The sequence below is a fragment of the Saccopteryx leptura genome, chromosome 10 (assembly GCF_036850995.1).
Source record: "Saccopteryx leptura isolate mSacLep1 chromosome 10, mSacLep1_pri_phased_curated, whole genome shotgun sequence".
In the NCBI taxonomy this organism is placed as follows: domain Eukaryota; kingdom Metazoa; phylum Chordata; class Mammalia; order Chiroptera; family Emballonuridae; genus Saccopteryx; species Saccopteryx leptura.
Window position 1 is genome coordinate 47057279 of NC_089512.1, and position 20767 is coordinate 47078045.

A 20767-nucleotide genomic window follows, 5' to 3' on the forward strand; every position below is an offset into this window, starting at 1 on the left:
TGAAATTCTATTTCTGTTAAATAACTCCCCTTTCCCCCTACCTCCCAGCCCCTGGTAACCACCATTTTACTTTCCGCTCTATGAATTTGCCTACTCTAGGTACCTCGTGTGAGTGGAATCATACAGTAGTTGTCTTCTAGTGACTGGCTTATTTCACTTAATAAATATTGCCAAGGTATGTTGATGTTGTAGCATATGTCATTTCCTTTTTAAGATTGAATAATATTCCATTGTATATATACTACATTTTGCTTCTCCATCTGTTGAGGGACATTTGGGTTGTTTCTACGTTAGCTATTGTGAATAATGCTGCTATAAACATAGGTGTACAAATCTCTCTTTGAAATCCTGCTTTCAGTTCTTCTGGCTATATATCCAGAAATGGAATTGCTGAATCATATGGTAATTCTACATTTAAATTTTGAGGAACCATTATACTATTTTCTTTTTTTTTTTTTTTTTTTTCATTTTTCTGAAGCTAGAAACAGGGAGAGACAGTCAGACAGACTCCCGCATGCGCCCGACCGGGATCCACCCGGCACGCCCACCAGGGGCGACGCTCTGCCCACCAGGGGGCGATGCTCTGCCCATCCTGGGTGTCGCCATGTTGCGACCAGAGCCACTCTAGCGCCTGGGGCAGAGGCCACAGAGCCATCCCCAGCGCCCGGGCCATCTTTGCTCCAATGGAGCCTTGGCTGCGGGAGGGGAAGAGAGAGACAGAGAGGGAAAGCGCGGCGGAGGGGTGGAGAAGCAAATGGGCGCTTCTCCTGTGTGCCCTGGCCAGGAATCGAACCCGGGTCCTCCACACGCTAGGCCGACGCTCTACCGCTGAGCCAACCGGCCAGGGCCATTATACTATTTTCCACAGCAGCTATACCATTTTACATTTCCACCAACAGTGCATAAGGGTGTTAATTTTTCTGCTTTCTTGCCAACATTGTTATTTATTTATTTTTATTATTTATTTATTTGTTTGTTTTTTTATTATTTATTTTTTTAATAGTAGCCATTCTAATTAGTATGAAGATGGTATCCCATTGTGGTTTTGACTTGCATTTTCTTAATAAATACTTATGTTGAGCACCTTTCATGTGCTAATTTGCCATTCATCTATCTTCTTTGGACAAATGTCTATTCAAGTCTTTTGCCCATTTTTGAATTGGATTGTTCTTTTTATGATTGAATTATAGGACTCTTCCATATTCTGGATATGTAATTACTTATCAAATGCATGATTTACAAATATTTTCTCCCATTCTGTATTTCCTTGGCTGCTTTTAAGATTTTTTTTCCTTATTTCTGATTTTAAGCAATTTGATTTTGATTACTCCTTGGTGGAGTTTTAATTTTCTTCAGGTTTCTTGTGCTTGTTGTTCATTGAGCTTCTTGGATCTGTGGGTTTATAGTTTTCATTAAATTTGGAAAATTTGGGGGTATTATTTTTTCAAATCCCGTCTACCCCCTTTTGGATTCTAGTTATACATACTATATATTGTTAGCTCCTTGAGTTTGTTTCATAGCTCATTAATGCTCTGCTCTTTTTTCTCATACTTCTTGTATTACAGGTTTCATTTTGGATAGTTTCTCTCCTTGTGTCTTTACATTCACTAATCTTTTCTTCTGCATTGTCTTATCTGCTGTTAATTCCATTCATTGTATTTCATTTCAGCCTACTTACTACATACAGTGTTAGGCAAAAGTAGGTTTACAGTTGTGAGTATGTGAAAGAGTTTATTCTTGTATTATAAATTAATTATGTATTATTTTTCATATGAACAACTATAAATCTATTTTTGCTCTACCCTATATTCTATAATTTGTAAGTTTGATGGAAATGCAGTGATTTGGCAGGTATCAAGAAATAATTGCCTTAATTTTCTTCCAAAATATAGCTGATTCCTTATTCTGTAAGGTATCTAATAAGGGTACACAAAAGCACCCAATGTGTCAAATTAACTTTGGTGTCCCATCATTTCTACATTAACTTTGTTTATTTTTCTGCCATTATATATATTATATATATATATAATGATTATTCTATATATTCTGCTGACATAGACATCTTCATTAGTGGTTATACAGAATTTGTTTATAGGGCATCTGAGTGCTTGGTCTATTTGCCAGACTACCTGATATTTGTCTGTGTTTTGTTGTATGATATGATCATCATCTTGCTATAAAAAACATGAAATGGCTCTATATATTTTGCATATTGTATTGCTTTATTATTAATCAGAGAGCTGGATCACCTGCTGAAGTTGTACCTTTGATTCCTGCTGTCAATGATAAACTCATTGTCAGTTGGCTTGCCCACTCGTGTTTATGTCCATGTGATCTTTTAATGTTCGCTAATACCAACTTTGAAAAATTTTGGGACTAACGACTGGTAATTGTTTGCCAGCCAGTCATTTGCATTCAGTAGTATTTCTTTCTTCTTCTCTTGCTCCTTTGTCCCAGCAGGTATTACTCTCTCGAGATGACAAAGCCACAGTTAGCCCTTTCTTCAGATGCTGACACTTGGTGAACAGTTGCTCTAGGTCACAAGATTTAGAAGACACAGTCTCCATCCTCCCAGATTGGATATCTTTTCATATGGATCTTCTATTCCTATGTCTTTTTAAAAAATAACTTTTGGGGAAACATTTTGGATTACAACTTGTCATCCTCATCTATGCAAAGAAAGGAAAGCTGTTGTGCGGGGATTTTGAGGAGGTATGTCTTTTTTTTAATTGCAAAAATCATATCACTTAGGCACTCAGAGCATTGTAAAATAATGTTATAACCTGAGTCTTCCTCAGTAGAGCTCAGTTCTCAATTCATTTATTCCTTTCTATTATTTTCTTTTTTTTCCAGCACTTGTCATACTAAATAAGAACTTTCTTGATGTGCAGAATAACAACTAATTTCTTAAATTCTTCCTAAATGTCCTTGGACTCTGGGTTAGACTTATAAGTAGCATTTGAATTCTTATTCCTCAAGTTAAAATTGTGACTTTGTTGAACTGAGTGTGTTTATTCCCATTCTGTATAGACACTGAATGGTTTGGGAAAGCTTATATCTTCTGCATAATATATGGCTATATGATTTTATAGTCTTATTTCAATATCATTTGCAGGAGAAGGTATGATATTGTAGAAACCGGGAGATTTTAGTCCCAGTTTTCACATTACTGTCAGGCTTTTAGAGTTAAAGTATGTTTTCTCACATCTAAAGTGGGCTTTTTGTTTTTTGCTTTACACAGACCTCAAGGGATTGTTGAGGATCAGATGAGAAAATTTGTGTGGAAGACCATTTTGTTGATATAAAACAGCGATTTTCAACTGGTGTGCTGCAAGAATTTTTAAAACATGGATGCCCCTATTTAGTCAGGGGCACTGACCTCTTTTCCCTTAGATTACCAAATAAAAAAATGAAAACAGCCAGCACAAGAGTCATCCCATGTGTGAATGCCCTATCTTGAACCATAAATATATATCATATAATAGAGTTGTGTCTTAGTGGTCACGTCACATAGTAATGTTGTGTCTGACTTATTAATTCTTGCTACCAGAAATCCTTATATACAAGTATAGGTACCTGAGTTTTTAAAAAATAAATTTTGGAGTGGTAATTATTATTATCATTTATTTATTTTGCAAATCAATCAAAATTAATTTTTTTTGTGAGATTGGCAAAATATATATTTTTTGGTGTGCTATAGCATTTTAGTTATTAATTTATGTGTGCCATGAGATGGAAAAGGTTGAAATTTCTGATATGAAGGATTGTTATTGCAGTGTGGAGAGCTATAGTCATATCTCTTCTTTTAACTCAAAGGTTCACTTTTTTTTTTTTAAAGATTTTATTTATTGATTTTTAGAGAGAGGAGAGAGAGAGAAAGGGGAAGAGTAGAGCCAGAAGCATCAACTCATAGTAGTAATTGCTTCCTGGATGTATCTTTACTGGGTAAGCCTGGGGATTAAAACCAGTGATCTCAGCATTCCAGGTTAATGCTTTATCCACTGCACCACCACAAGTCAGGCTCAAAGGCTCAGTTTTTATTTTTGCAGATTTTCTGATGATACAGGACTGTCATGAATCAGGAATCAGATTTTTAAATTGCTATGCTTAATCATGGATGAACAATAGTGTTTGCCTAATTACATAGTAAGGCGCAGTATATCTTTAAAAGTAGATTTGTTGGCCCTGGCCGGTTGGCTCAGCGGTAGAGCGTCGGCCTAGCGTGCGGAGGACCCGGGTTCGATTCCCGGCCAGGGCACACAGGAGAAGCGCCCATTTGCTTCTCCACCCCTCCGCCGCGCTTTCCTCTCTGTCTCTCTCTTCCCCTCCCGCAGCCAAGGCTCCATTGGAGCAAACATGGCCCGGGCACTGGGGATGGCTCCTTGGCCTCTGCCCCAGGCGCTAGAGTGGCTCTGGTCGCAACATGGCGACACCCAGGATGGGCAGAGCATCGCCCCCTGGTGGGCAGAGCGTCGCCCCATGGTGGGCGTGCCGGGTGGATCCCGGTCGGGCGCATGCGGGAGTCTGTCTGACTGTCTCTCCCTGTTTCCAGCTTCGGAAAAATGGGAAAAAAAAAAAAAAAAAAAAAAAAAAAAGTAGATTTGTTGAATGTGATGTTGAGAGAAATGCCAATTTGTGTGGTAAGGAACCATTTTACAAGATCTATTGGATAATGCTTTGAAGAGAAACCTTATTTCTTTATTGTCTTATGCACTTACAAATATTGAATGGTACTATGTTCTGGGCACTGTGGAAAAAAACTGACAAAAATCTTTTTTTATATATTAAATGTGGAGATAGACAAGATAAACAAATAAAAATGCCATTTTTAACCTATGATGTCAAGTTCTAATGAGAAAAATAAAAGCAGGAAAGAGGAATAGGGAATACCGAGGGAGGGATTGAGTATTCATAGATGGCCTCAGATAAGTTGACAGTTCAATAAAGGCTTGAAAGACGTGAGAGGATATACGAGAAGAGCATTCTAGCCATAGCAAATGGCAAGGGCAGATGTCCTGAGACAAGCTTTCCTGAGGAATGGCAAGTGTTGGGGAGGGTGGGTGCTTGTATTGTGCCTGATGCAAATACTTTTCAAACTTTAATAATAATGTGCACATGATTTACCTAGGGTGGGGTTTTTTTGTGTTTTGTTTTTTTTTTTGTGACAGAGGGACAGACAGGAAGGGAGAGAGATGAGAAGCATCAATTCTTTGTTGCAGCACCTTAGTTGTTCATCGATTGCTTTCTCATATGTGCCTTGAGGGGAGGGGGCTACAGCAGAGCAAGTGACCCCTTGCTCAAGCCAGCGACCTTGGGCTCAAGCTGGTGGGCCTTGTTCAAACCAGATGAGCCCGTGCTCAGGTTGGAGACCTTGGGTTTCGAACCTGGGTCCTTCGCGCCCCAGGCTGACACTCTATGCACTGCGCCACCATCTGGTCAGGCTTAGGGTGTTCTAAAATTCCGATTGTGATTTTGTAGGTCTGAGGTGGGGCCCATTTCTAATAATCTACCGGTTGCTGGTGGTTCTGTTGGTCCTTTGCAGGACTTTAGCTTTTACGTTGAGTGAAATGGAAAGTGTTTGGAGGGTTTTGGGCAGTGGTATGATATCTGATTTCCGTTTTAACAGTGTATCTGGCTGCAGTGTTGGTAATAGACTGGTGATGGATAAGGCAAATGCAAAAGCAGAAATAGCAGTTAGGAGGCTGTTGCTGTAATCCAAAAGAGAGATGACAGTTTGCACTAGGGGTAGCAGCGAATATGGTGACACATGGTTTGATTCTGAATATATTTTTCAAGAAAAAGCGACTGACTTTGCTGATAGATAGGATATATACTGGGAAAGAAAAGAAGAGTTAAAGACGCCAGGGTTTTGCTTTGAGTTCGTAGAAATATGCCATTGCCATTTATTGATATGGGGAAACCTGAAAGAAGAACCAAGTGTGGAGAGAAAGAGCTCAGTTTTTGACATACTACATTATAGTTGCCTATTAGGCTTAGTAGAGGTGTTGCATAGGTAGTTAGGTTTATGAATCTGGAATTTAGGAGAAAGGATTTGCTGGAGGAGTACCTCTTGATGTCAGATAGATTCTATTTAAAGTCAGGAGCTTTAAATGATAAGATCACTAATGGAGTGAGTAAAAACAAGAAAGAAATTGAAGAACTTAGTTAACTCTGGAGTGTATCAGAATTTAGAGGTCTTAATATTTTTTTTCAACTGATCATCTCTTAAGACAAGTCTTTCAAGAGCATAATTGAGGATATGTTATCCTCAAGGATTGTTAGAGTGTTTATAATTTTATACAAATAATAAAAAGTTGCCTAACCAGGCGGCGGTGCAGTGGATAGAGCGTCAGACTGGGATGCAGAGGACCCAGGTTCGAGACCCTGAGACCGCCAGCTTGAGCGTGAGCTCATCTGGTTTGAGCAAAAAGCTCACCAGGTTGGACCCAAGGTCGCTGGCCCGAGCAAGGGGTTACTCGGTCTGCTGAAGGCCCACGGTCAGGGCACATATGAGAAAGCAGTCACTGAGCAACTAAGGTGTCGCAACGAAAAACTAATGATTTATGCTTCTCATCTCTCTCCGTTCCTGTCTGTCTGTCCCTGTCTGACTCTCTCTCTGTCTCTGTAAAAAAAAAAAAAAAAAAAAAGTAAAACTTGCTATAAGGTCAAATAAGTTTGTAAATATGATATATAGGTTTGTTCGCTTATAGTTTGCAGTGGGTGTGGGGGGCAGGCTGTAAGCAGGCAGGGTCGTTATACCTGAAGGCTTAGTTTTAAGACAGTCTTTCCCACCCTAAGTGACTTTGTATCAGAGACTTCCTTGTTTTTATATTGGATTAAAGGTTTTGATTTCTACACTATAAAATGGGGCAGACTGGGAGCTTGCATTAGAGGAGAGAGCAGAGAAAGGCCACATGGAGGAGAAGAGAAGCAGCCAAGATGGCGGAGTGCTGAAGAAGAAGCCAGTTTGTGCAGAGAGGAGGAGGTGGGGAACAGAGGTGAATAAGGCTGGTGAGGTAGAAACTTTGATTTTAGGGAACTCGGATGAGTTAGTGGCTTTGGGAGCCTTGAATAGAGAGGGAAGCGTTTTCCCACTGTGTGTATTTCTTGCCTGCTGGGTGCAAGCTAGGATTAAAACTAATGGCCTACCAGTTCTTGACTCCGTTGTTTCATTACCGTCTGTTGGAATCAAATGCAAACCTGCATGGGCCAGGCGGCTGTCATGGTGGCTGTGGCTACTGGCTTTACAGGCAAAAGGCAGGAATAAGTTAAAACTAGGTTTAGTTCTGCTGTTTATCATATGTAGTGGGAAATTTAATGACATTTAATTTTCACATCTGCTATTGGGGGGTGGTATATACATTTTAGAGTTGTATACACTGGAAATAATTTATCCCAATAAGCTCAATGCCTGGCACAAAGATGGAACATAGATGGTGTAAGGCCAGTAGCTGTGGCCACCATTACAGCTGCCTGGCCCATGCGGGTTCGCATTTGATTCAGATAGTAATGAAACAATGGAGCCAAGAACTGGTAGGCCATTACCTTTAATCCTAGCTCGCACCCAGCAGGTGAGCAAATACACACAGTGGGAAAACACTTCCCTTTCCATTCAGGGCTCCCAAAGCCACTGACTCATCCAAGTTTTCCTAGAATCAAAGATTTCTACTTCACCAGCTTTCTCTTCGCACAAACTCTGCACAAACTGGCTTCTCCTTCAGCCCTCCATTATCTTGGCTGCCTCTCCTCTGCAATGCTAATGGTAGGAACCAAGAGAGCGAGAGTCCCCCCACCTTCATTTTAGAGTGTAGAAAATTAAAGCCTTTAAGCCAATATACAAATAAGGAAGTCTCTGATACAAAGTCACTTATCTGAGGCATAAATGGGATTCCTCATAAGAGTGCACGACCCCACATGCAACAGTCAAGGGTGTGGGGAAAACCTTAGTTTTGAGAACATCTTAGTATTAGAAGGATGGGAAAGGCTTAGTCTTAAAACCAAGTCTTAGCCTATAAGGATCTTGCCAGCCTACAGCCTGTCTCCCACACCCAATGCAAACTATAAGCGAGCAAACATATTTACAAACTTATTTGATGTATGGCCAGGGGCCGCCCATTGTGGCCATTCACATGTAGGTCCCTATTTAATTCGGGCAGACAGTAAAGAAATGGCGGAGTCTGAGGATGATGGACCATTCTGTTTATTGGTGTCTCACCAAGACAGGTAAGCCACAAGAGAAGCCAAGGGAAAAGCAGAAAACCTGCTTTTCCCATGGAAGGCAAGAGATCAGGGAGGCCCCTGCAATGCTGATAGCAGGAACTGAGAGAGAGAGAGAAAGAGAAAAAGAGAGAGAGAGAGAGCGCGCGCGTGTATGGTTATGGTGTGCCCCCATCTTACAGTGTAGCAATCAAAACCTTTAATCCAATATACAAATAAGGAAGTCTCTGATACAAGTCACTTACCTGAGGCATAAATGGGATTCCTCATAAGAGTGCACTACTCCACATCATGCAACAGTCAAGGGTTGCTAAGAAAAGCTTAGTTTTGAGAAGACCTTAGTATCAGAAGGGAGGGAAAGGCTTAGGCTATAACAGGGGTCGGGATCTTATGGCTTGCGAGCCAGATGTGGCTCTCTTTTTTTTTTTTTTTTTTTTAATTTTTCTGAAGCTGGAAACGGGGAGAGACAGTCAGACAGACTCCCGCATGCGCCTGACCGGGATCCATCGGGTACGCCCACCAGGGGCGATGCTCTGCCCCTCCGGGGCGTCGCTCTGCCGCGACCAGAGCCACTCTAGCGCCTGGGGCAGAGGCCAAGGAGCCATCCCCAGCGCCCGGGTCATCCTTGCTCCAATGGAGCCTTGGCTGCGGGAGGGGAAGAGAGAGACAGAGAGGAAGGAGGGGGTGGGGGTGGAGAAGCAAATGGGCGCTTCTCTTATGTGCCCTGGCCGGGAATCGAACCCGGGTCCCCCCGCACGCCAGGCCGACGCTCTACCGCTGAGCCAACCGGCCAGGGCCCAGATGTGGCTCTTTTGATGGCTGCATCTGGCTCACAGGCAAATCTTTAATAAAAATAATAATGTTAAAAATATAAAACATTCTCATGTATTACAATCCATTCATTTCCTACCGCTTATGTTCATGGTTGCGGGTGGCTGGAGCCAATCACAGCTGTCCTCCGGGACAACAACAAATTTTTATTGACTAATGCTTAACGTATACAGGTTGTTGTATGGCTCGCATGGAATTACATTTTAAAATATGTGGCGTTCAGCCTGACCTGTGGTGGCGCAGTGGGTAAAGCGTCAACCTGGAAATGCTGAGGTTGCCGGTTCAAAGCCCTGGGCTTGCCTGGTCAAGGCACATATGGGAGTTGATGCTTCCAGCTCCTCCCCCCTTCTCTCTCTCCTCTCTAAAAATGAATAAATAAAAAAATAAATAAATAAATAAAAAAAAGATATGTGGCGTTCATGGCTCTCAGCCAAGAAGGTTGCCGACCCCTGGGCTATAATGACTTTGCCAGCTTACAGCCTGTCTCCCACACCCAAAGCGAGCAAACATATATATCATATTCACAAACTTGTTTGACCAACATTTGACTAACAGATGGCATAAGGTTAATGCAAATTATTAGTAACTATTCTAAAAACATTGCTTAAATTTTTGGGTCTTTATACATGTGTGGCAAGGTAAACTGGGAGATTATATCAGCAAACCTATTTGTATGTCCAAGCTTTACAAATATGGGCTAGGAATTAATTACTGGTGTGTGTGTGTTTCATTCACACCACAACCAATTGTCCCAATTCTGTAACACCAGCTGAGTGTCCAACAGTTCAATTCAATTCTGACTTTACATGCTGTCAGATCCTGCAAGTTTAAGGACTTAGTTCCACAAGATTGCCCTCATTGTAGATGCTAGTTGCATGTCCTGGGCCATCTGTACTTTGCAACAAATTCTAGCTTTGATATGAATTCTGGGTTTCTCACTATCCCCTCCTTAGTTTTGATAATTCCTTGGGATGACCCATAAAACTTTGGAGAAACACTTTACTTATGTTTACAGATTTATTATAAAGGCTACAACTTAGAAACAGCCAAATAAATGTAAGAGATGCATAGGGCAAAGTATAGGAGCTTTCATTCCCTCTTTGGGCTCACCACTCTCCAATACCTCATATTGCTCTCTGAATTCCTTTGTCTAGGGGGAGGTTCTATTACTTAGGAATGATTGGTTAAATCAGTGGTAACAGTCATTAATGAACTCAGTCTCCAGCCCATTTCTCCTTTCACAAATTGGAGGTAGGGCAGGAAAGTTCCAACCTCTACTCACGAGCTTGGTTTCTCTGGCAACCAGTTCCGGTTCTGAAGCTATCTTGGAGCCCACCAAGAGTTACCTTACTAGCATAGACTCAGGTGTGGTTGAAGGATTTCTTATGAATAACAAGAGAGATTTATCCTTGAGGAAATTCCAAGGGTTTTGGGAGCTCAGTACCAGAAACTAGGGACAAAATCCAAATATATATTTCTTATCATACCACACTACTATTACGTAAAACTAGAGCAGAGAGCTGAGTTCAGAACATCAGTGTTGAATTCCCTCTAGGTTATTGATATGTTTCTTTATTGGGCCACAGTGCCATGGTTTTGATTCTTGGTAATGTAAATAATGTTTGTTTTGAAATCCTTAGATGAAAGGTGCCATTGAAACAGCTAAAGGCCATATTCTTGAGGGGTATCAAATTTCAGTATTGTTTCTTTTTCTGGGTAGACTTTTGTCCTCAGATGACTGTACTTTAATCCTCTCACAGATCTAATTCTTTAGTGTGATGTAACAAAAACAGATCATTTTCCCAACAGGGTTGGTCTCATTTTTCTTAAACTATTGGGTCATGAAATTTGGATAGAGATGTCTTTTGATGGTCTTACTCTTTTTAGTGGTAAACAATAACATGTACATTTTTATAGCCAGAACAGAAAGGTTTGGAATTTCAGATTCTTTCCTACTCTGCCTGCTTATTTTGACATGTTTGTTAATGTAAATTTCAAATTAATTTTTAAAATGTTTTGAGCATCCATAGGAAGTATTATGATACGCAATAGTGGGCAGTGATCTAACAATCCTAGCGCTCAATAGATAACTGTTGCTTTTTGTTGGGCAAATGAGTTTGTTTAATATGTATTTTCTGGTTTTGCCCAAGTGATAATATTAAATACCTTCATGCTTGGGAAGGGGCTTGGTTATGCTAATGTGTGCTGGAGGAGGGGTTGTTCCCGGGGAAAAAGGTTTTTTTGTTTTTTTTTACAGGAACAGAGAGAGAGGCAGAGAGAGGGATAGACAGGAACGCAGAGAGGTGAGAAGCATCAATCATCAGTTTTTCATTGCGACACCTTAGTTGTTCATTGATTGCTTTCTTTTTAAAAAAAAATTTTTTTTAAACCTTTTGATATTTTTAATGTGATTTTTTTTTAATTTAATTTTTTTACAGGGACAGTGAGAGAGTCAGAGAGGGATAGACAGAGACAGACAGGAACGAAGAGAGATGAGAAGCATCAATCATCAGTTTTTCGTTGTGGCACCTTAGTTGTTCATTGATTGCTTTCTTATGTGTGCCTTGACCGTGGGGGCTACAGCAGACCGAGTAAACCCTTGCCCGAGCCAGAGCCAGAGCCAGGGTCCAAGCTGGTGAGTTTTGCTCAAGCCGATGAGTCGCACTTAAGCTGGCAACCTCAAGGTCTCGAACCTGGGTCCTTCCACATCCCAGTCCTAGGCTCTGTCCACTGTGCCACCGCCTGGTCTGGCCCCTGGGAAAAGTTTTAAAAAGAGCTAAGAGGCCACATTGTAGGAGGAGGAGACCACATTGTTCCAGGGAAGAGAGGGCATGTGGTTGGAGGGGAGGAGCCAGCCAGAATGGAGGCATGTAGAGGGGACTGAATGAGGCTGGTGGGCCTTTGATTCTAGAAAAAACCGGAAAGATTCTCCTGGTTGTGGAACAGGAGAACGTATGAGTAGATGCAAGTGCTGTTGTGAAATAATCCACTCTCTGGCTTCAGTTATTTGCTTGGTCATATGTTCTTTCTTTTATTCTGGTAGAATTACCTTAGATTTTTCTATTCATACTAGGTTGGGATCAGATACTTAGCAACAAGCACTTTTCTTAGCACCCACTCAAAGAGGATGGAGTTGGAGCTTCATGGAATGACTGATCATTTTTCCAGTCATACGTATCCCTAAATATCATGTACAATATATAGTTCAGGTTCAGAAAAATATGATTTAAGCTGTGTTGTTTTTTTTAATTGTTTTCTTGAGATAGGTTTATAAAAATCTGGCCACTTGATCAAACTTTTTCAAAATGTTCATATATTTTCCCCATATTTTAATATGTCATGTTTTGACAATGAATGTAAGTATATTGAAGAAAGGTAGTGTTTTGATTGTCAAATTTCTAATCTGATTTTATTTAGAGTTTTATTTATTTTATTTTATTTTTTTTTAAGAGAGAGGGACAGACAGGAAGGGAGAGAAATGAGAATCATTAATTCTTTGTTGCAGCACCTTAGTTGGTCACTGATTGTTTCTCATATGTGCCTTGATGGGGGACTCCAGTAGAGCGAGTGACCCCTTGCTCAGCCAGCAACCTTGAGCTCAAGCCTGAGACCTTGGCCTTCAAGGCAACAACCTTTGGGCTCAAGCTAGCAACCATGGGGTCACATCTAGGATTTTATGCTCAAGCCAGCGACCCTGTGCTCAAGCCGGTGACCTCAGGGTTTCGAACCTGGGTCTTCTGTGTCCTAGTCCAATGCTCTATCCACTGCGCCACCACCTTGGTCAGGCTATTTAGAGTTTTCTTAATTTATTACTGTACCTAGAGAATTTGCATTGCTCTTTCAAGTAGTCTGATGTAACAATTGCCTTTTTCTTTTTTTGAAGGGGAGGTTGAGAGACAGACTACTGAATGATCCCTGACCCGGAGCCACCCTGTCAGTGCTTGAGTACCAAACTATTTTAGCACCTGAGGCGAGCCATTTGCTGGGTGATGGGGGAGAAAGTAGGAGAGAAAAGCAGATGGTCACTTCTGCTGTGTGCCCTGACTGGGAATAAACCTGGGATTGAACCTGGAATGTCCATATGCCGGCCTGATGCTCTTACCTACTGAGCCAGTGGTCAGGGCCACAATTGCCTTTTTTTCTTTTCCAGTGTTTTAGTAATTAGGCTTTTCTTTCTTGTGGTCCTGAAATGAGATGATAGACTTGACCATTTAAAAATTAAATCAATTAGACCTGGCACCTGAACAGGCCGTGGCGCAGTGCATAGTGTCGGACTGGGATGCTGAGGACTCAGGTTTGAGACCCCGAGGTTGCCAGCTTGAGCAGGGGCTCATCTGGTTTGAACAAAAGCTCACCAGCTTGACCCAAGGTTGCTGGCTCGAGCGAGGGGTTACTCGGTCTGCTGAAGGCCTGTGGTCAAGGCACATATGAGAAAGCAATCAATGAACAACTAAGATGTCGCAATGTGCAGTGAAAAACTAATGATTGATGCTTCTCATCTCTCCGTTCTTGTCTGTCTGTCCCTGTCTATCCCTCTCTCTGACTCTCTCTGTCTCTGTAAAAAAAAAAAAAAAAAAAAAATTAGACCTGGCTTGATGGCTTGGTTGGTTAGAGCATCATCCCAAAGTGCAGAGGTTGCTGGTTTGATCCCTGGTCAGGGCACATACAAAAACAGATATTTCTCTTTCTCTTTTCCTCTGTTCCTCTCCCTCTAAAATCAATAAAATAAACATTAAAAATGTTTACGATGGCCCTGGCCGGTTGGCTTAGTGGTAGAGCGTCGGCCTGGCGTACAGAAGTCCCGGGTTCGATTCCCGGCCAGGGCACACAGGAGAGGCGCCCATCTGCTTCTCCACCCCTCCCCCTCTCCTTCCTCTCTGTCTCTTTCTTCCCTTCCCGCAGCCGAGGCTCCATTGGAGCAGGGATGGCCCGGGCGCTGGGGATGGCTCCTTGGCCTCTGCCCCAGGCACTAGAGTGGCTCTGGTCGCAACAGAGCTACGCCCTGGAGGAGCAGAGCATCGCCCCCTGGTGGGAAGAGCGTTGCCCCTGGTGGGCGTGCCGGTTGGGCACATGCGGGAGTCTCTCTGACTGTCTCCCGTTTCCAGCTTCAGAAAAATACAAAAAAAAAAAAAAAATGTTTACGATGTCACTGTTTATGACCCCTCGATTTTTCTAGGTGGTCAAATATTTGCTAGTAAAGACAAAATAATATGTATTTTTTTCTGGTAAATAGCATTGTGGAAGCAAAGGAGGTTTAAGATTTACACCTAGCATTGAGTTAGTATTTATTGGATGTCAGCTATATGCTCATTGCTGTTGTGGACTTTGATATGACATTTCTCTTCAGTAAGGTTACTTTCTAACATAGAGGAAAACAGCTGACTTTTGAAGGCCACTCAGTTTGTATTGTGGAAATTCAAAGAAGGGAGACAGTAGGGGAGTACTGAAGTGGTTAGAGGAGGATTTGATCTGTGCCCTCTATTCAGATAAATGTTGGAAAAAAGGGGTAACATTGCATGTATTAAGAATAACATGAATGAAAGCATGGAGACAAATTAATCTTATATTGTGTGTTTCTGCATTTATGAGACTAGCCTAATCCATTTGTTGACATAAGGTCAGTTTAAGATACAAAGGATGGATTTCAAAAGGTAGAGTTGAAACAAAATGAGGCGATTGCCCCCCCTTCCCAATTCATTCTACCTATGATATAGTACTATATTAAAATACATGTTTTATCAAAAGTATTTAAGGTTTCAAACGGAAACGTTAAAAGAGTCAGTAGAATATGGCAAACTATGATAGCTTTTCAGTGGACAATATTGAATAAAACCAGTATAAAAAATTTTTTATGTTTATGGTAAATAATGCAGTGTATTGATTTCTGATCTTTCCTGGATCTGTGAGCCCAAAATTCTGTCTGTAGCAAATAGTGAAAGTAAAACTGTGTGGGCCTTTATATCCTATTAGAAAGCAAATGGGAAATGATTCTAAAGCATAAAGTGTATATATATTTATTTTATGATGTAAGTGTAAAAATCAGTGGGGCAAAGATCAGGTTAGGCTGGGCATCAGGGCACCAGAATAGTGGGTACATTTCTTTTTTTTTTTTTTTCTACAGAGACAGCGAGAGTCAGAGAGAGGGATAGACAGGGACAGACAAGAACGCAGAAAGATGAGAAGCATCAATCATCAGTTTTTTGTTGTGACACCTTAGTTGTTCATTGATTGCTTTCTCATGTGCCTTGACCATGGGCCTTCAGCAGACTGAGTAACCCCTTGCTCGAGCCAGCGACCTTGGGTCCACGCTGGTGAGCTTTGCTCAAACCAGATGAGCCTGCGCTCAAGCTGGCAATCTCAGGGTCTCAAACCTGGGTCCTCCGCATCTCAGTTCGACACTCTATCCACTGCGCCACCTACTGGTCAGGCGGGTGCATTTAATTTTGATCTTATCTTATTCTGCTGTTGATTGAGACAATGAGAGTCCATAAACTATGGTGTGCGGTATCTCTAATCTCTGATATAAGCTTCATATAGGTGACTCCCAAAGATGCATCTTCAGCCTGGACTCCCTACTGGTTCTTTTTATTTTTTGTGACAGAGAGAGACAGAGACAGAGAGAGGGACAGATAGGAAGGGAGATGAGAAGCATCAATTTTTTGTTGTGGCTCTTTTGTCTCCTTAGTTGTTCATTGATTGCTTTCTCATATGTGCCTTGGGGTGAAGGGAACTCTAGCTGAGTGAGTGACCCCTTGCTCAAGCCAGTGACCTTGGGCTCAAGCCAGCGACCTTGGGCTTCAAGCCAGCGATCCTGCGCTCAAGCCAGCGACCCTGTGCTCAAGCCAGGTGAGCCACACTCAAGCCGGTGACCTCGGGGTTTCAAACCTGGGTTTGCTGCATCCCAGTCTGATGCTCATCCACTGCGCCACCTCCTAGTCAGGTCCTACTGGGTTTTTTTTTTCTAAAGTTGGAAACGGGGAGGCAGTCAGACAGACTCCCACATGTACCCGGCCGGGATCCACCTGGCATGCCCACCAGGGGGCGATGCTCTGCCCATCTGGGGCATTGCTCTGTTGCAACCAGAGCCATTCTAGCGCCTGAGGCAGAGGCCATGGAGCCATCTTCAGTGCCTGGGCCAACTTTTTTGCTCCAATGGAGCCTTGGCTACGGGAGGGGAAGAGAGAGACAGAGAGGAAGGAGAGAGAGAGGGGTGGAGAAGCAGATGGGCGCTTCTCCTGTGTGCCCTGGCCAGGAATCGAACCTGGGACTCCTGCACGCCAGGCCGACGCTCTACCACTGAGCCAACCGGTCAGGGCCTCGTACTGGTTCTTGAAACTTAATGTCTTCCACCAAATTCTTTAGCATTTTGCCATGATCTCTTTGCATTCCCATATAACTATTCTTACTCTAGTTTTATTTGATTAATGGCTTATCATTTACTTAGCTAACCTGTCAATGAAACTTGGGGTTATCTTTGATATTTTATATTCCTGGCCTTTATGTTGATCAGAAAATATATATTTTACTCCTGATATTTTTTTATTGAGCCTTTAGGATGTTAATTTCTTCACTCTTTCATTTATTCTGACACATTTATTAAACCCATAGTATGTGCCAGGTACTGTACAAGGTATTAGAGATATAATGGTAAATAAGATAAATTTCCTGTCCTTGTAGAGTTTATGTCTAAGCTTTCATTATTTCCACTGCCTCCCCTCTTTGTTATTGTGATAACTTTTCTTATTTTTTCTGGTTATAATTATAATACACACTTAATTTAAGAAGTGCAAGGATTATTATATCATCTGTGTTAAATGTATAACACTGAAAGTGGGAGACGTCCAAGTTTTTTATCTACCAGATACCACCGATAAAAAGTTTTGATATTATTTTTCTAGATTTTTTAAAAACATAGCTAAAACTTTCTAACACATCACTTAGCCTTTACTTCTTTTTCTATTACAAATGCTACCAGACATATCCTGAGCACTAAAAACATTTTATAGGTGCATATGTAAAATAAGAGATAACTATTACAAATCATCCTTAAGGTCTTGTCATTTCTTAATTTCTAATTTTTCAATATGCATTGAGGCTGTTAATGGTTTGCTGAGATATGGAGAATGGTGTTTAGAAAGTGTAATTTAGGCCCTGGCTGATGACTCAGTGGATAGAGCATCAGCCTGGCGCATGGATGTCCTGGGTTCTATTCCTGGTCAGGGCTCACAGGAGAAGTGACCATCCGCTTCTCTCCCCCCTGTCTCTTCCTTCTCTCTCTCTTCCCCTCCCACAGCCAGTGACTTGATTGGTTTGAGCGTTGGCCCCAGGCGCTGAGGATAGCTCAGTGGAGTGCATCAGCCTTAGGTGCTAAAAGTAGTTTGGTACTTAGCTTTGGCCTCAGATGGGGTTGCTGGGTGGATCCCTGATGGGGTGCATGCAGGAATCTGTCTCACGATCTCCCCTCCTCTTACTTAAAAAAAAAAAAAGGAAGTGTTGTTTAGCATTGTAAAACTTGTCCTCATTTAGAGAGGCAGCTGTGATAGTTGGGAGATTTAAGTTTCAGTTATTTTACTTGTGAGTCATGTGACCTTCAATGTGTCACTTTAGTCTCATTTTTCTCATCTATAAAATGTAAAATAATAGCAAGGACCTCATAGAATTGTCGTGAGGATCAAATGAGATGCTGTATTAAGAATTACTTTGAAGTAACCTGTTGGCCAACCTGGATTTCAGTAACTCCTTCAAGGACCCATCAGTTCACCAGTCACACAGGTGACAAAGTTCCACCAGGACTTGATGAATACAGTCCATTTCAGATTCTGGAACACCTCTACCAGGCAGGCAATGTGAAAATGCCTAGTGTACCCAATATGCAACCAGCAATTGTGAAACCAACAGAGAAACATCCAGTTTATATACAGTTTGCAAAGTAACATGTCTTGGCCCAAGCTGAAATTCTTAAGTGCCAGGGAGAACTAGAAAGAAAAGCAGCAGAATTAGATAATTGAGAATGACGAGAAATGTAAAAACCCCAGTCAACATGTTAGGAAAAGTAATTGGTCACCTCTTCCTTGCAGTTTTTTTATTTATTTTATTTTTTTATTTTTTTTATTTTTGCATTTTTCTGAAGCTGGAAACAGGGAGAGACAGTCAGACAGACTCCCGCATGCGCCCGACCGGGATCCACCCAGCACACCCACCATGGGGCGACGCCCACCAGGGGGCGATGCTCTGCCCATCCTGGGGCGTCGCCATGTTGCGACCAGAGCCACTCTAGCGCCTGGGGCAGAGGCCACAGAGCCATCCCCAGCGCCCGGGCCATCTTTGCTCCAATGGAGCCTTGGCTGCGGGAGGGGAAGAGAGAGACAGAGAGGAAGGCGCGGCGGAGGGGTGGAGAAGCAAATGGGCGCTTCTCCTGTGTGCCCTGGCCGGGAATCGAACCCGGGTCCTCCGCACGCTAGGCCGACGCTCTACCGCTGAGCCAACGGGCCAGGGTCTTCCTTGCAGTTTTCCTGTGAGACCTTGTTTATATCAGGATTTTTGTGTAGACATTTCTGTAGAATTATAGAAGACAGTAAAAACTATGGAGGTCTTTGGATGTTCCATGCTGTAACAGTGTTTCTAAATATCTTTGGATGCTTGGCTTGTTTTTGTGTTGATCCTACAAGAGGGGTTGATTTTTGGACTGAGTGTCCTGTGGTTCTTGCTTTTTACTTCTTGTTCATTTGTCTGTTGGTACAGACCACTTTATGGAGCTTTTAGGTAAAATGAGTATACTTTAAAATACGCTCTTTGAAACTTGTGAAATAAATACTTTGTAGTACACCTTAATGAGAAAATTAACACGTTTTCACTTATTATTATTATTTTTTGCGACAGAAACAGAGATGTACAAAGAGAGGGTCAGATAGGGACAGACAGGAGTAGAAAGAGATGAGAAGCATCAATCTTTCATTGCAGCTCCTTAGTTGTTCATTGATTGCTTTCTCATATGTGCCTTGACCAGGGGGCTACAGCAGAGCGAGGGACCCTTTGCTCAAGCCAGCGTGACCTTGAGCTTAAGCCAGAGGCTTTGGGCTTCAAGCCAGTGACCTTTGGGCTCAAGCCAGTGACCATGGGGTCATGTCTATGATCTCATGCTTATGCCAGCGACCTTGGGCTCAAGCTAGTGAGCCTTGCTCAAACCAGATGAGCCCGCGCTCAAGCTGGTGACCTCGGGGTTTCAAACCTGGGTCCTCTGCATCCCAGTATGACACTCTGTCCACTGCGCCATCATCAGGTCAGGCAACAATTTTCTTTGTTTTGTTTTGTGATAGAGGGACGGATAGGGACAGACAGAAAGGGAAAGAGATGAGAAGCATCGATTCTTCATTGCAGCACCTTAGTTCATTAACTGCTTTCTCATATGTTCCTTGACTGGGGGGCTACAGCAGAGTGAGTGACCCCTTGCTCAATCAAGCCAACAATGTTGGACTCAAGCCAGCAAACTTGGGCATCAAGCCAGCAACCTATGGGTTCATGCCAGTGACCATGGGATCATGTCTGTGATTCCATACTCAAGCCTGCAACCCCACACTCAAGTGGGCGACCTTGGGGCTTTGAACCTGGGTCCTCCGCATCCCAGTCTGACAGCCTGTCCATTGCACCACTGCCTGGTCAGGCTTGACTTTGTTTTTTAGTTAATATCCACTATCAATGTGCCATCCTTGGCCCCTATACCTAGTCTTTGCATATTTGGTACTGACAGCTAGATTTTCTTTTAGCCAGCTAAGATGGGAGTTGCTGTATGTTCTGAGACTTAAATTTGTGACACTCTTCTTTTCAGAGTTCCTATAAGAATATCTTGATGATTCAGAGACAGAAGTACTTCATCTATATGTTTTGTTTTACTAGCTACTACTAATATAGTGAATCGGCTAATTGGAAAGTTAGACAATTTAACTGGAGACAGGGTTAAAACTCAAAAGTCCAAGGGCAGTTATGTTTATTGGATAAATTAAAAAGCATTGTTTTATTTTGGGAACATACCTCCACCCCTGTATTTATTCCTGTCCTCCGGAAACCAGTGATTAGTTCTCCATTTCTAGTTTGTCATTTTGAGGATGCTATGTAAATGGAATTGTGTAATACATAACCTTTTGAGATTGGCTAAGTATAATGCCCTTCAGATCTATCTACATTGTTACATGTATTAATATCAGTAGTTCCTTTTTATTGCTGGGTTAGTATTCCATGCTATGGATGTACTAGAGTTTCTTTAAACATTCGCCTATTGAGGAACATAATGTGTTTCCAGTTTCGAGTATTATCAGTGATTCTTCTATGGACATTTGTGTACAGGTTTTTATGAGAACATGTTTTTATTTCTCTGCATAAATGCCAAGGAGTATAATTGCTGGGATGGATAGTAACTAACTGTATGTTTAATTTTGTAAGAAACTGCCAAACTTTCCCATAATGGCTGTACTATTTTACATTCCTATCAGCAACGTAATGAAACCACTAATTTTTTTTCTTTGCTTGTTCATTCTTTTGATATTATATAAGTGGTGGTAGATAACAAAATTTAAAGAAAAACTTGTGTGAGCCTGACCAGGCGGTGGTGCAGTGGATAGAGCATCGGACTGGGATGCAGAAAGATCCAGGTTCGAGACCCTGAGGTCGCCAGCTTGAGCGTGGGCTCATCTGGTTTGAGCAAAGCTCACTGGCTGGGACCCAA

At 42.0% G+C, this 20767-nt stretch overlaps 1 protein-coding gene and 2 pseudogenes across 1 annotated transcript in view; all 3 read left to right on the forward strand.

Annotated features, from left to right (window-relative positions):
• Positions 1-20767, forward strand: part of TMCC1 (transmembrane and coiled-coil domain family 1) — a 265968-nt gene that overhangs the window by 11145 nt on the left and 234056 nt on the right. The window lies entirely within an intron of this gene.
• The window catches only part of LOC136382522 (large ribosomal subunit protein uL3-like), a 61549-nt pseudogene continuing 43375 nt past the window's right edge, over positions 2594-20767 (forward strand).
• Positions 8168-18814, forward strand: LOC136382407 (secretory carrier-associated membrane protein 1 pseudogene; annotated as a pseudogene).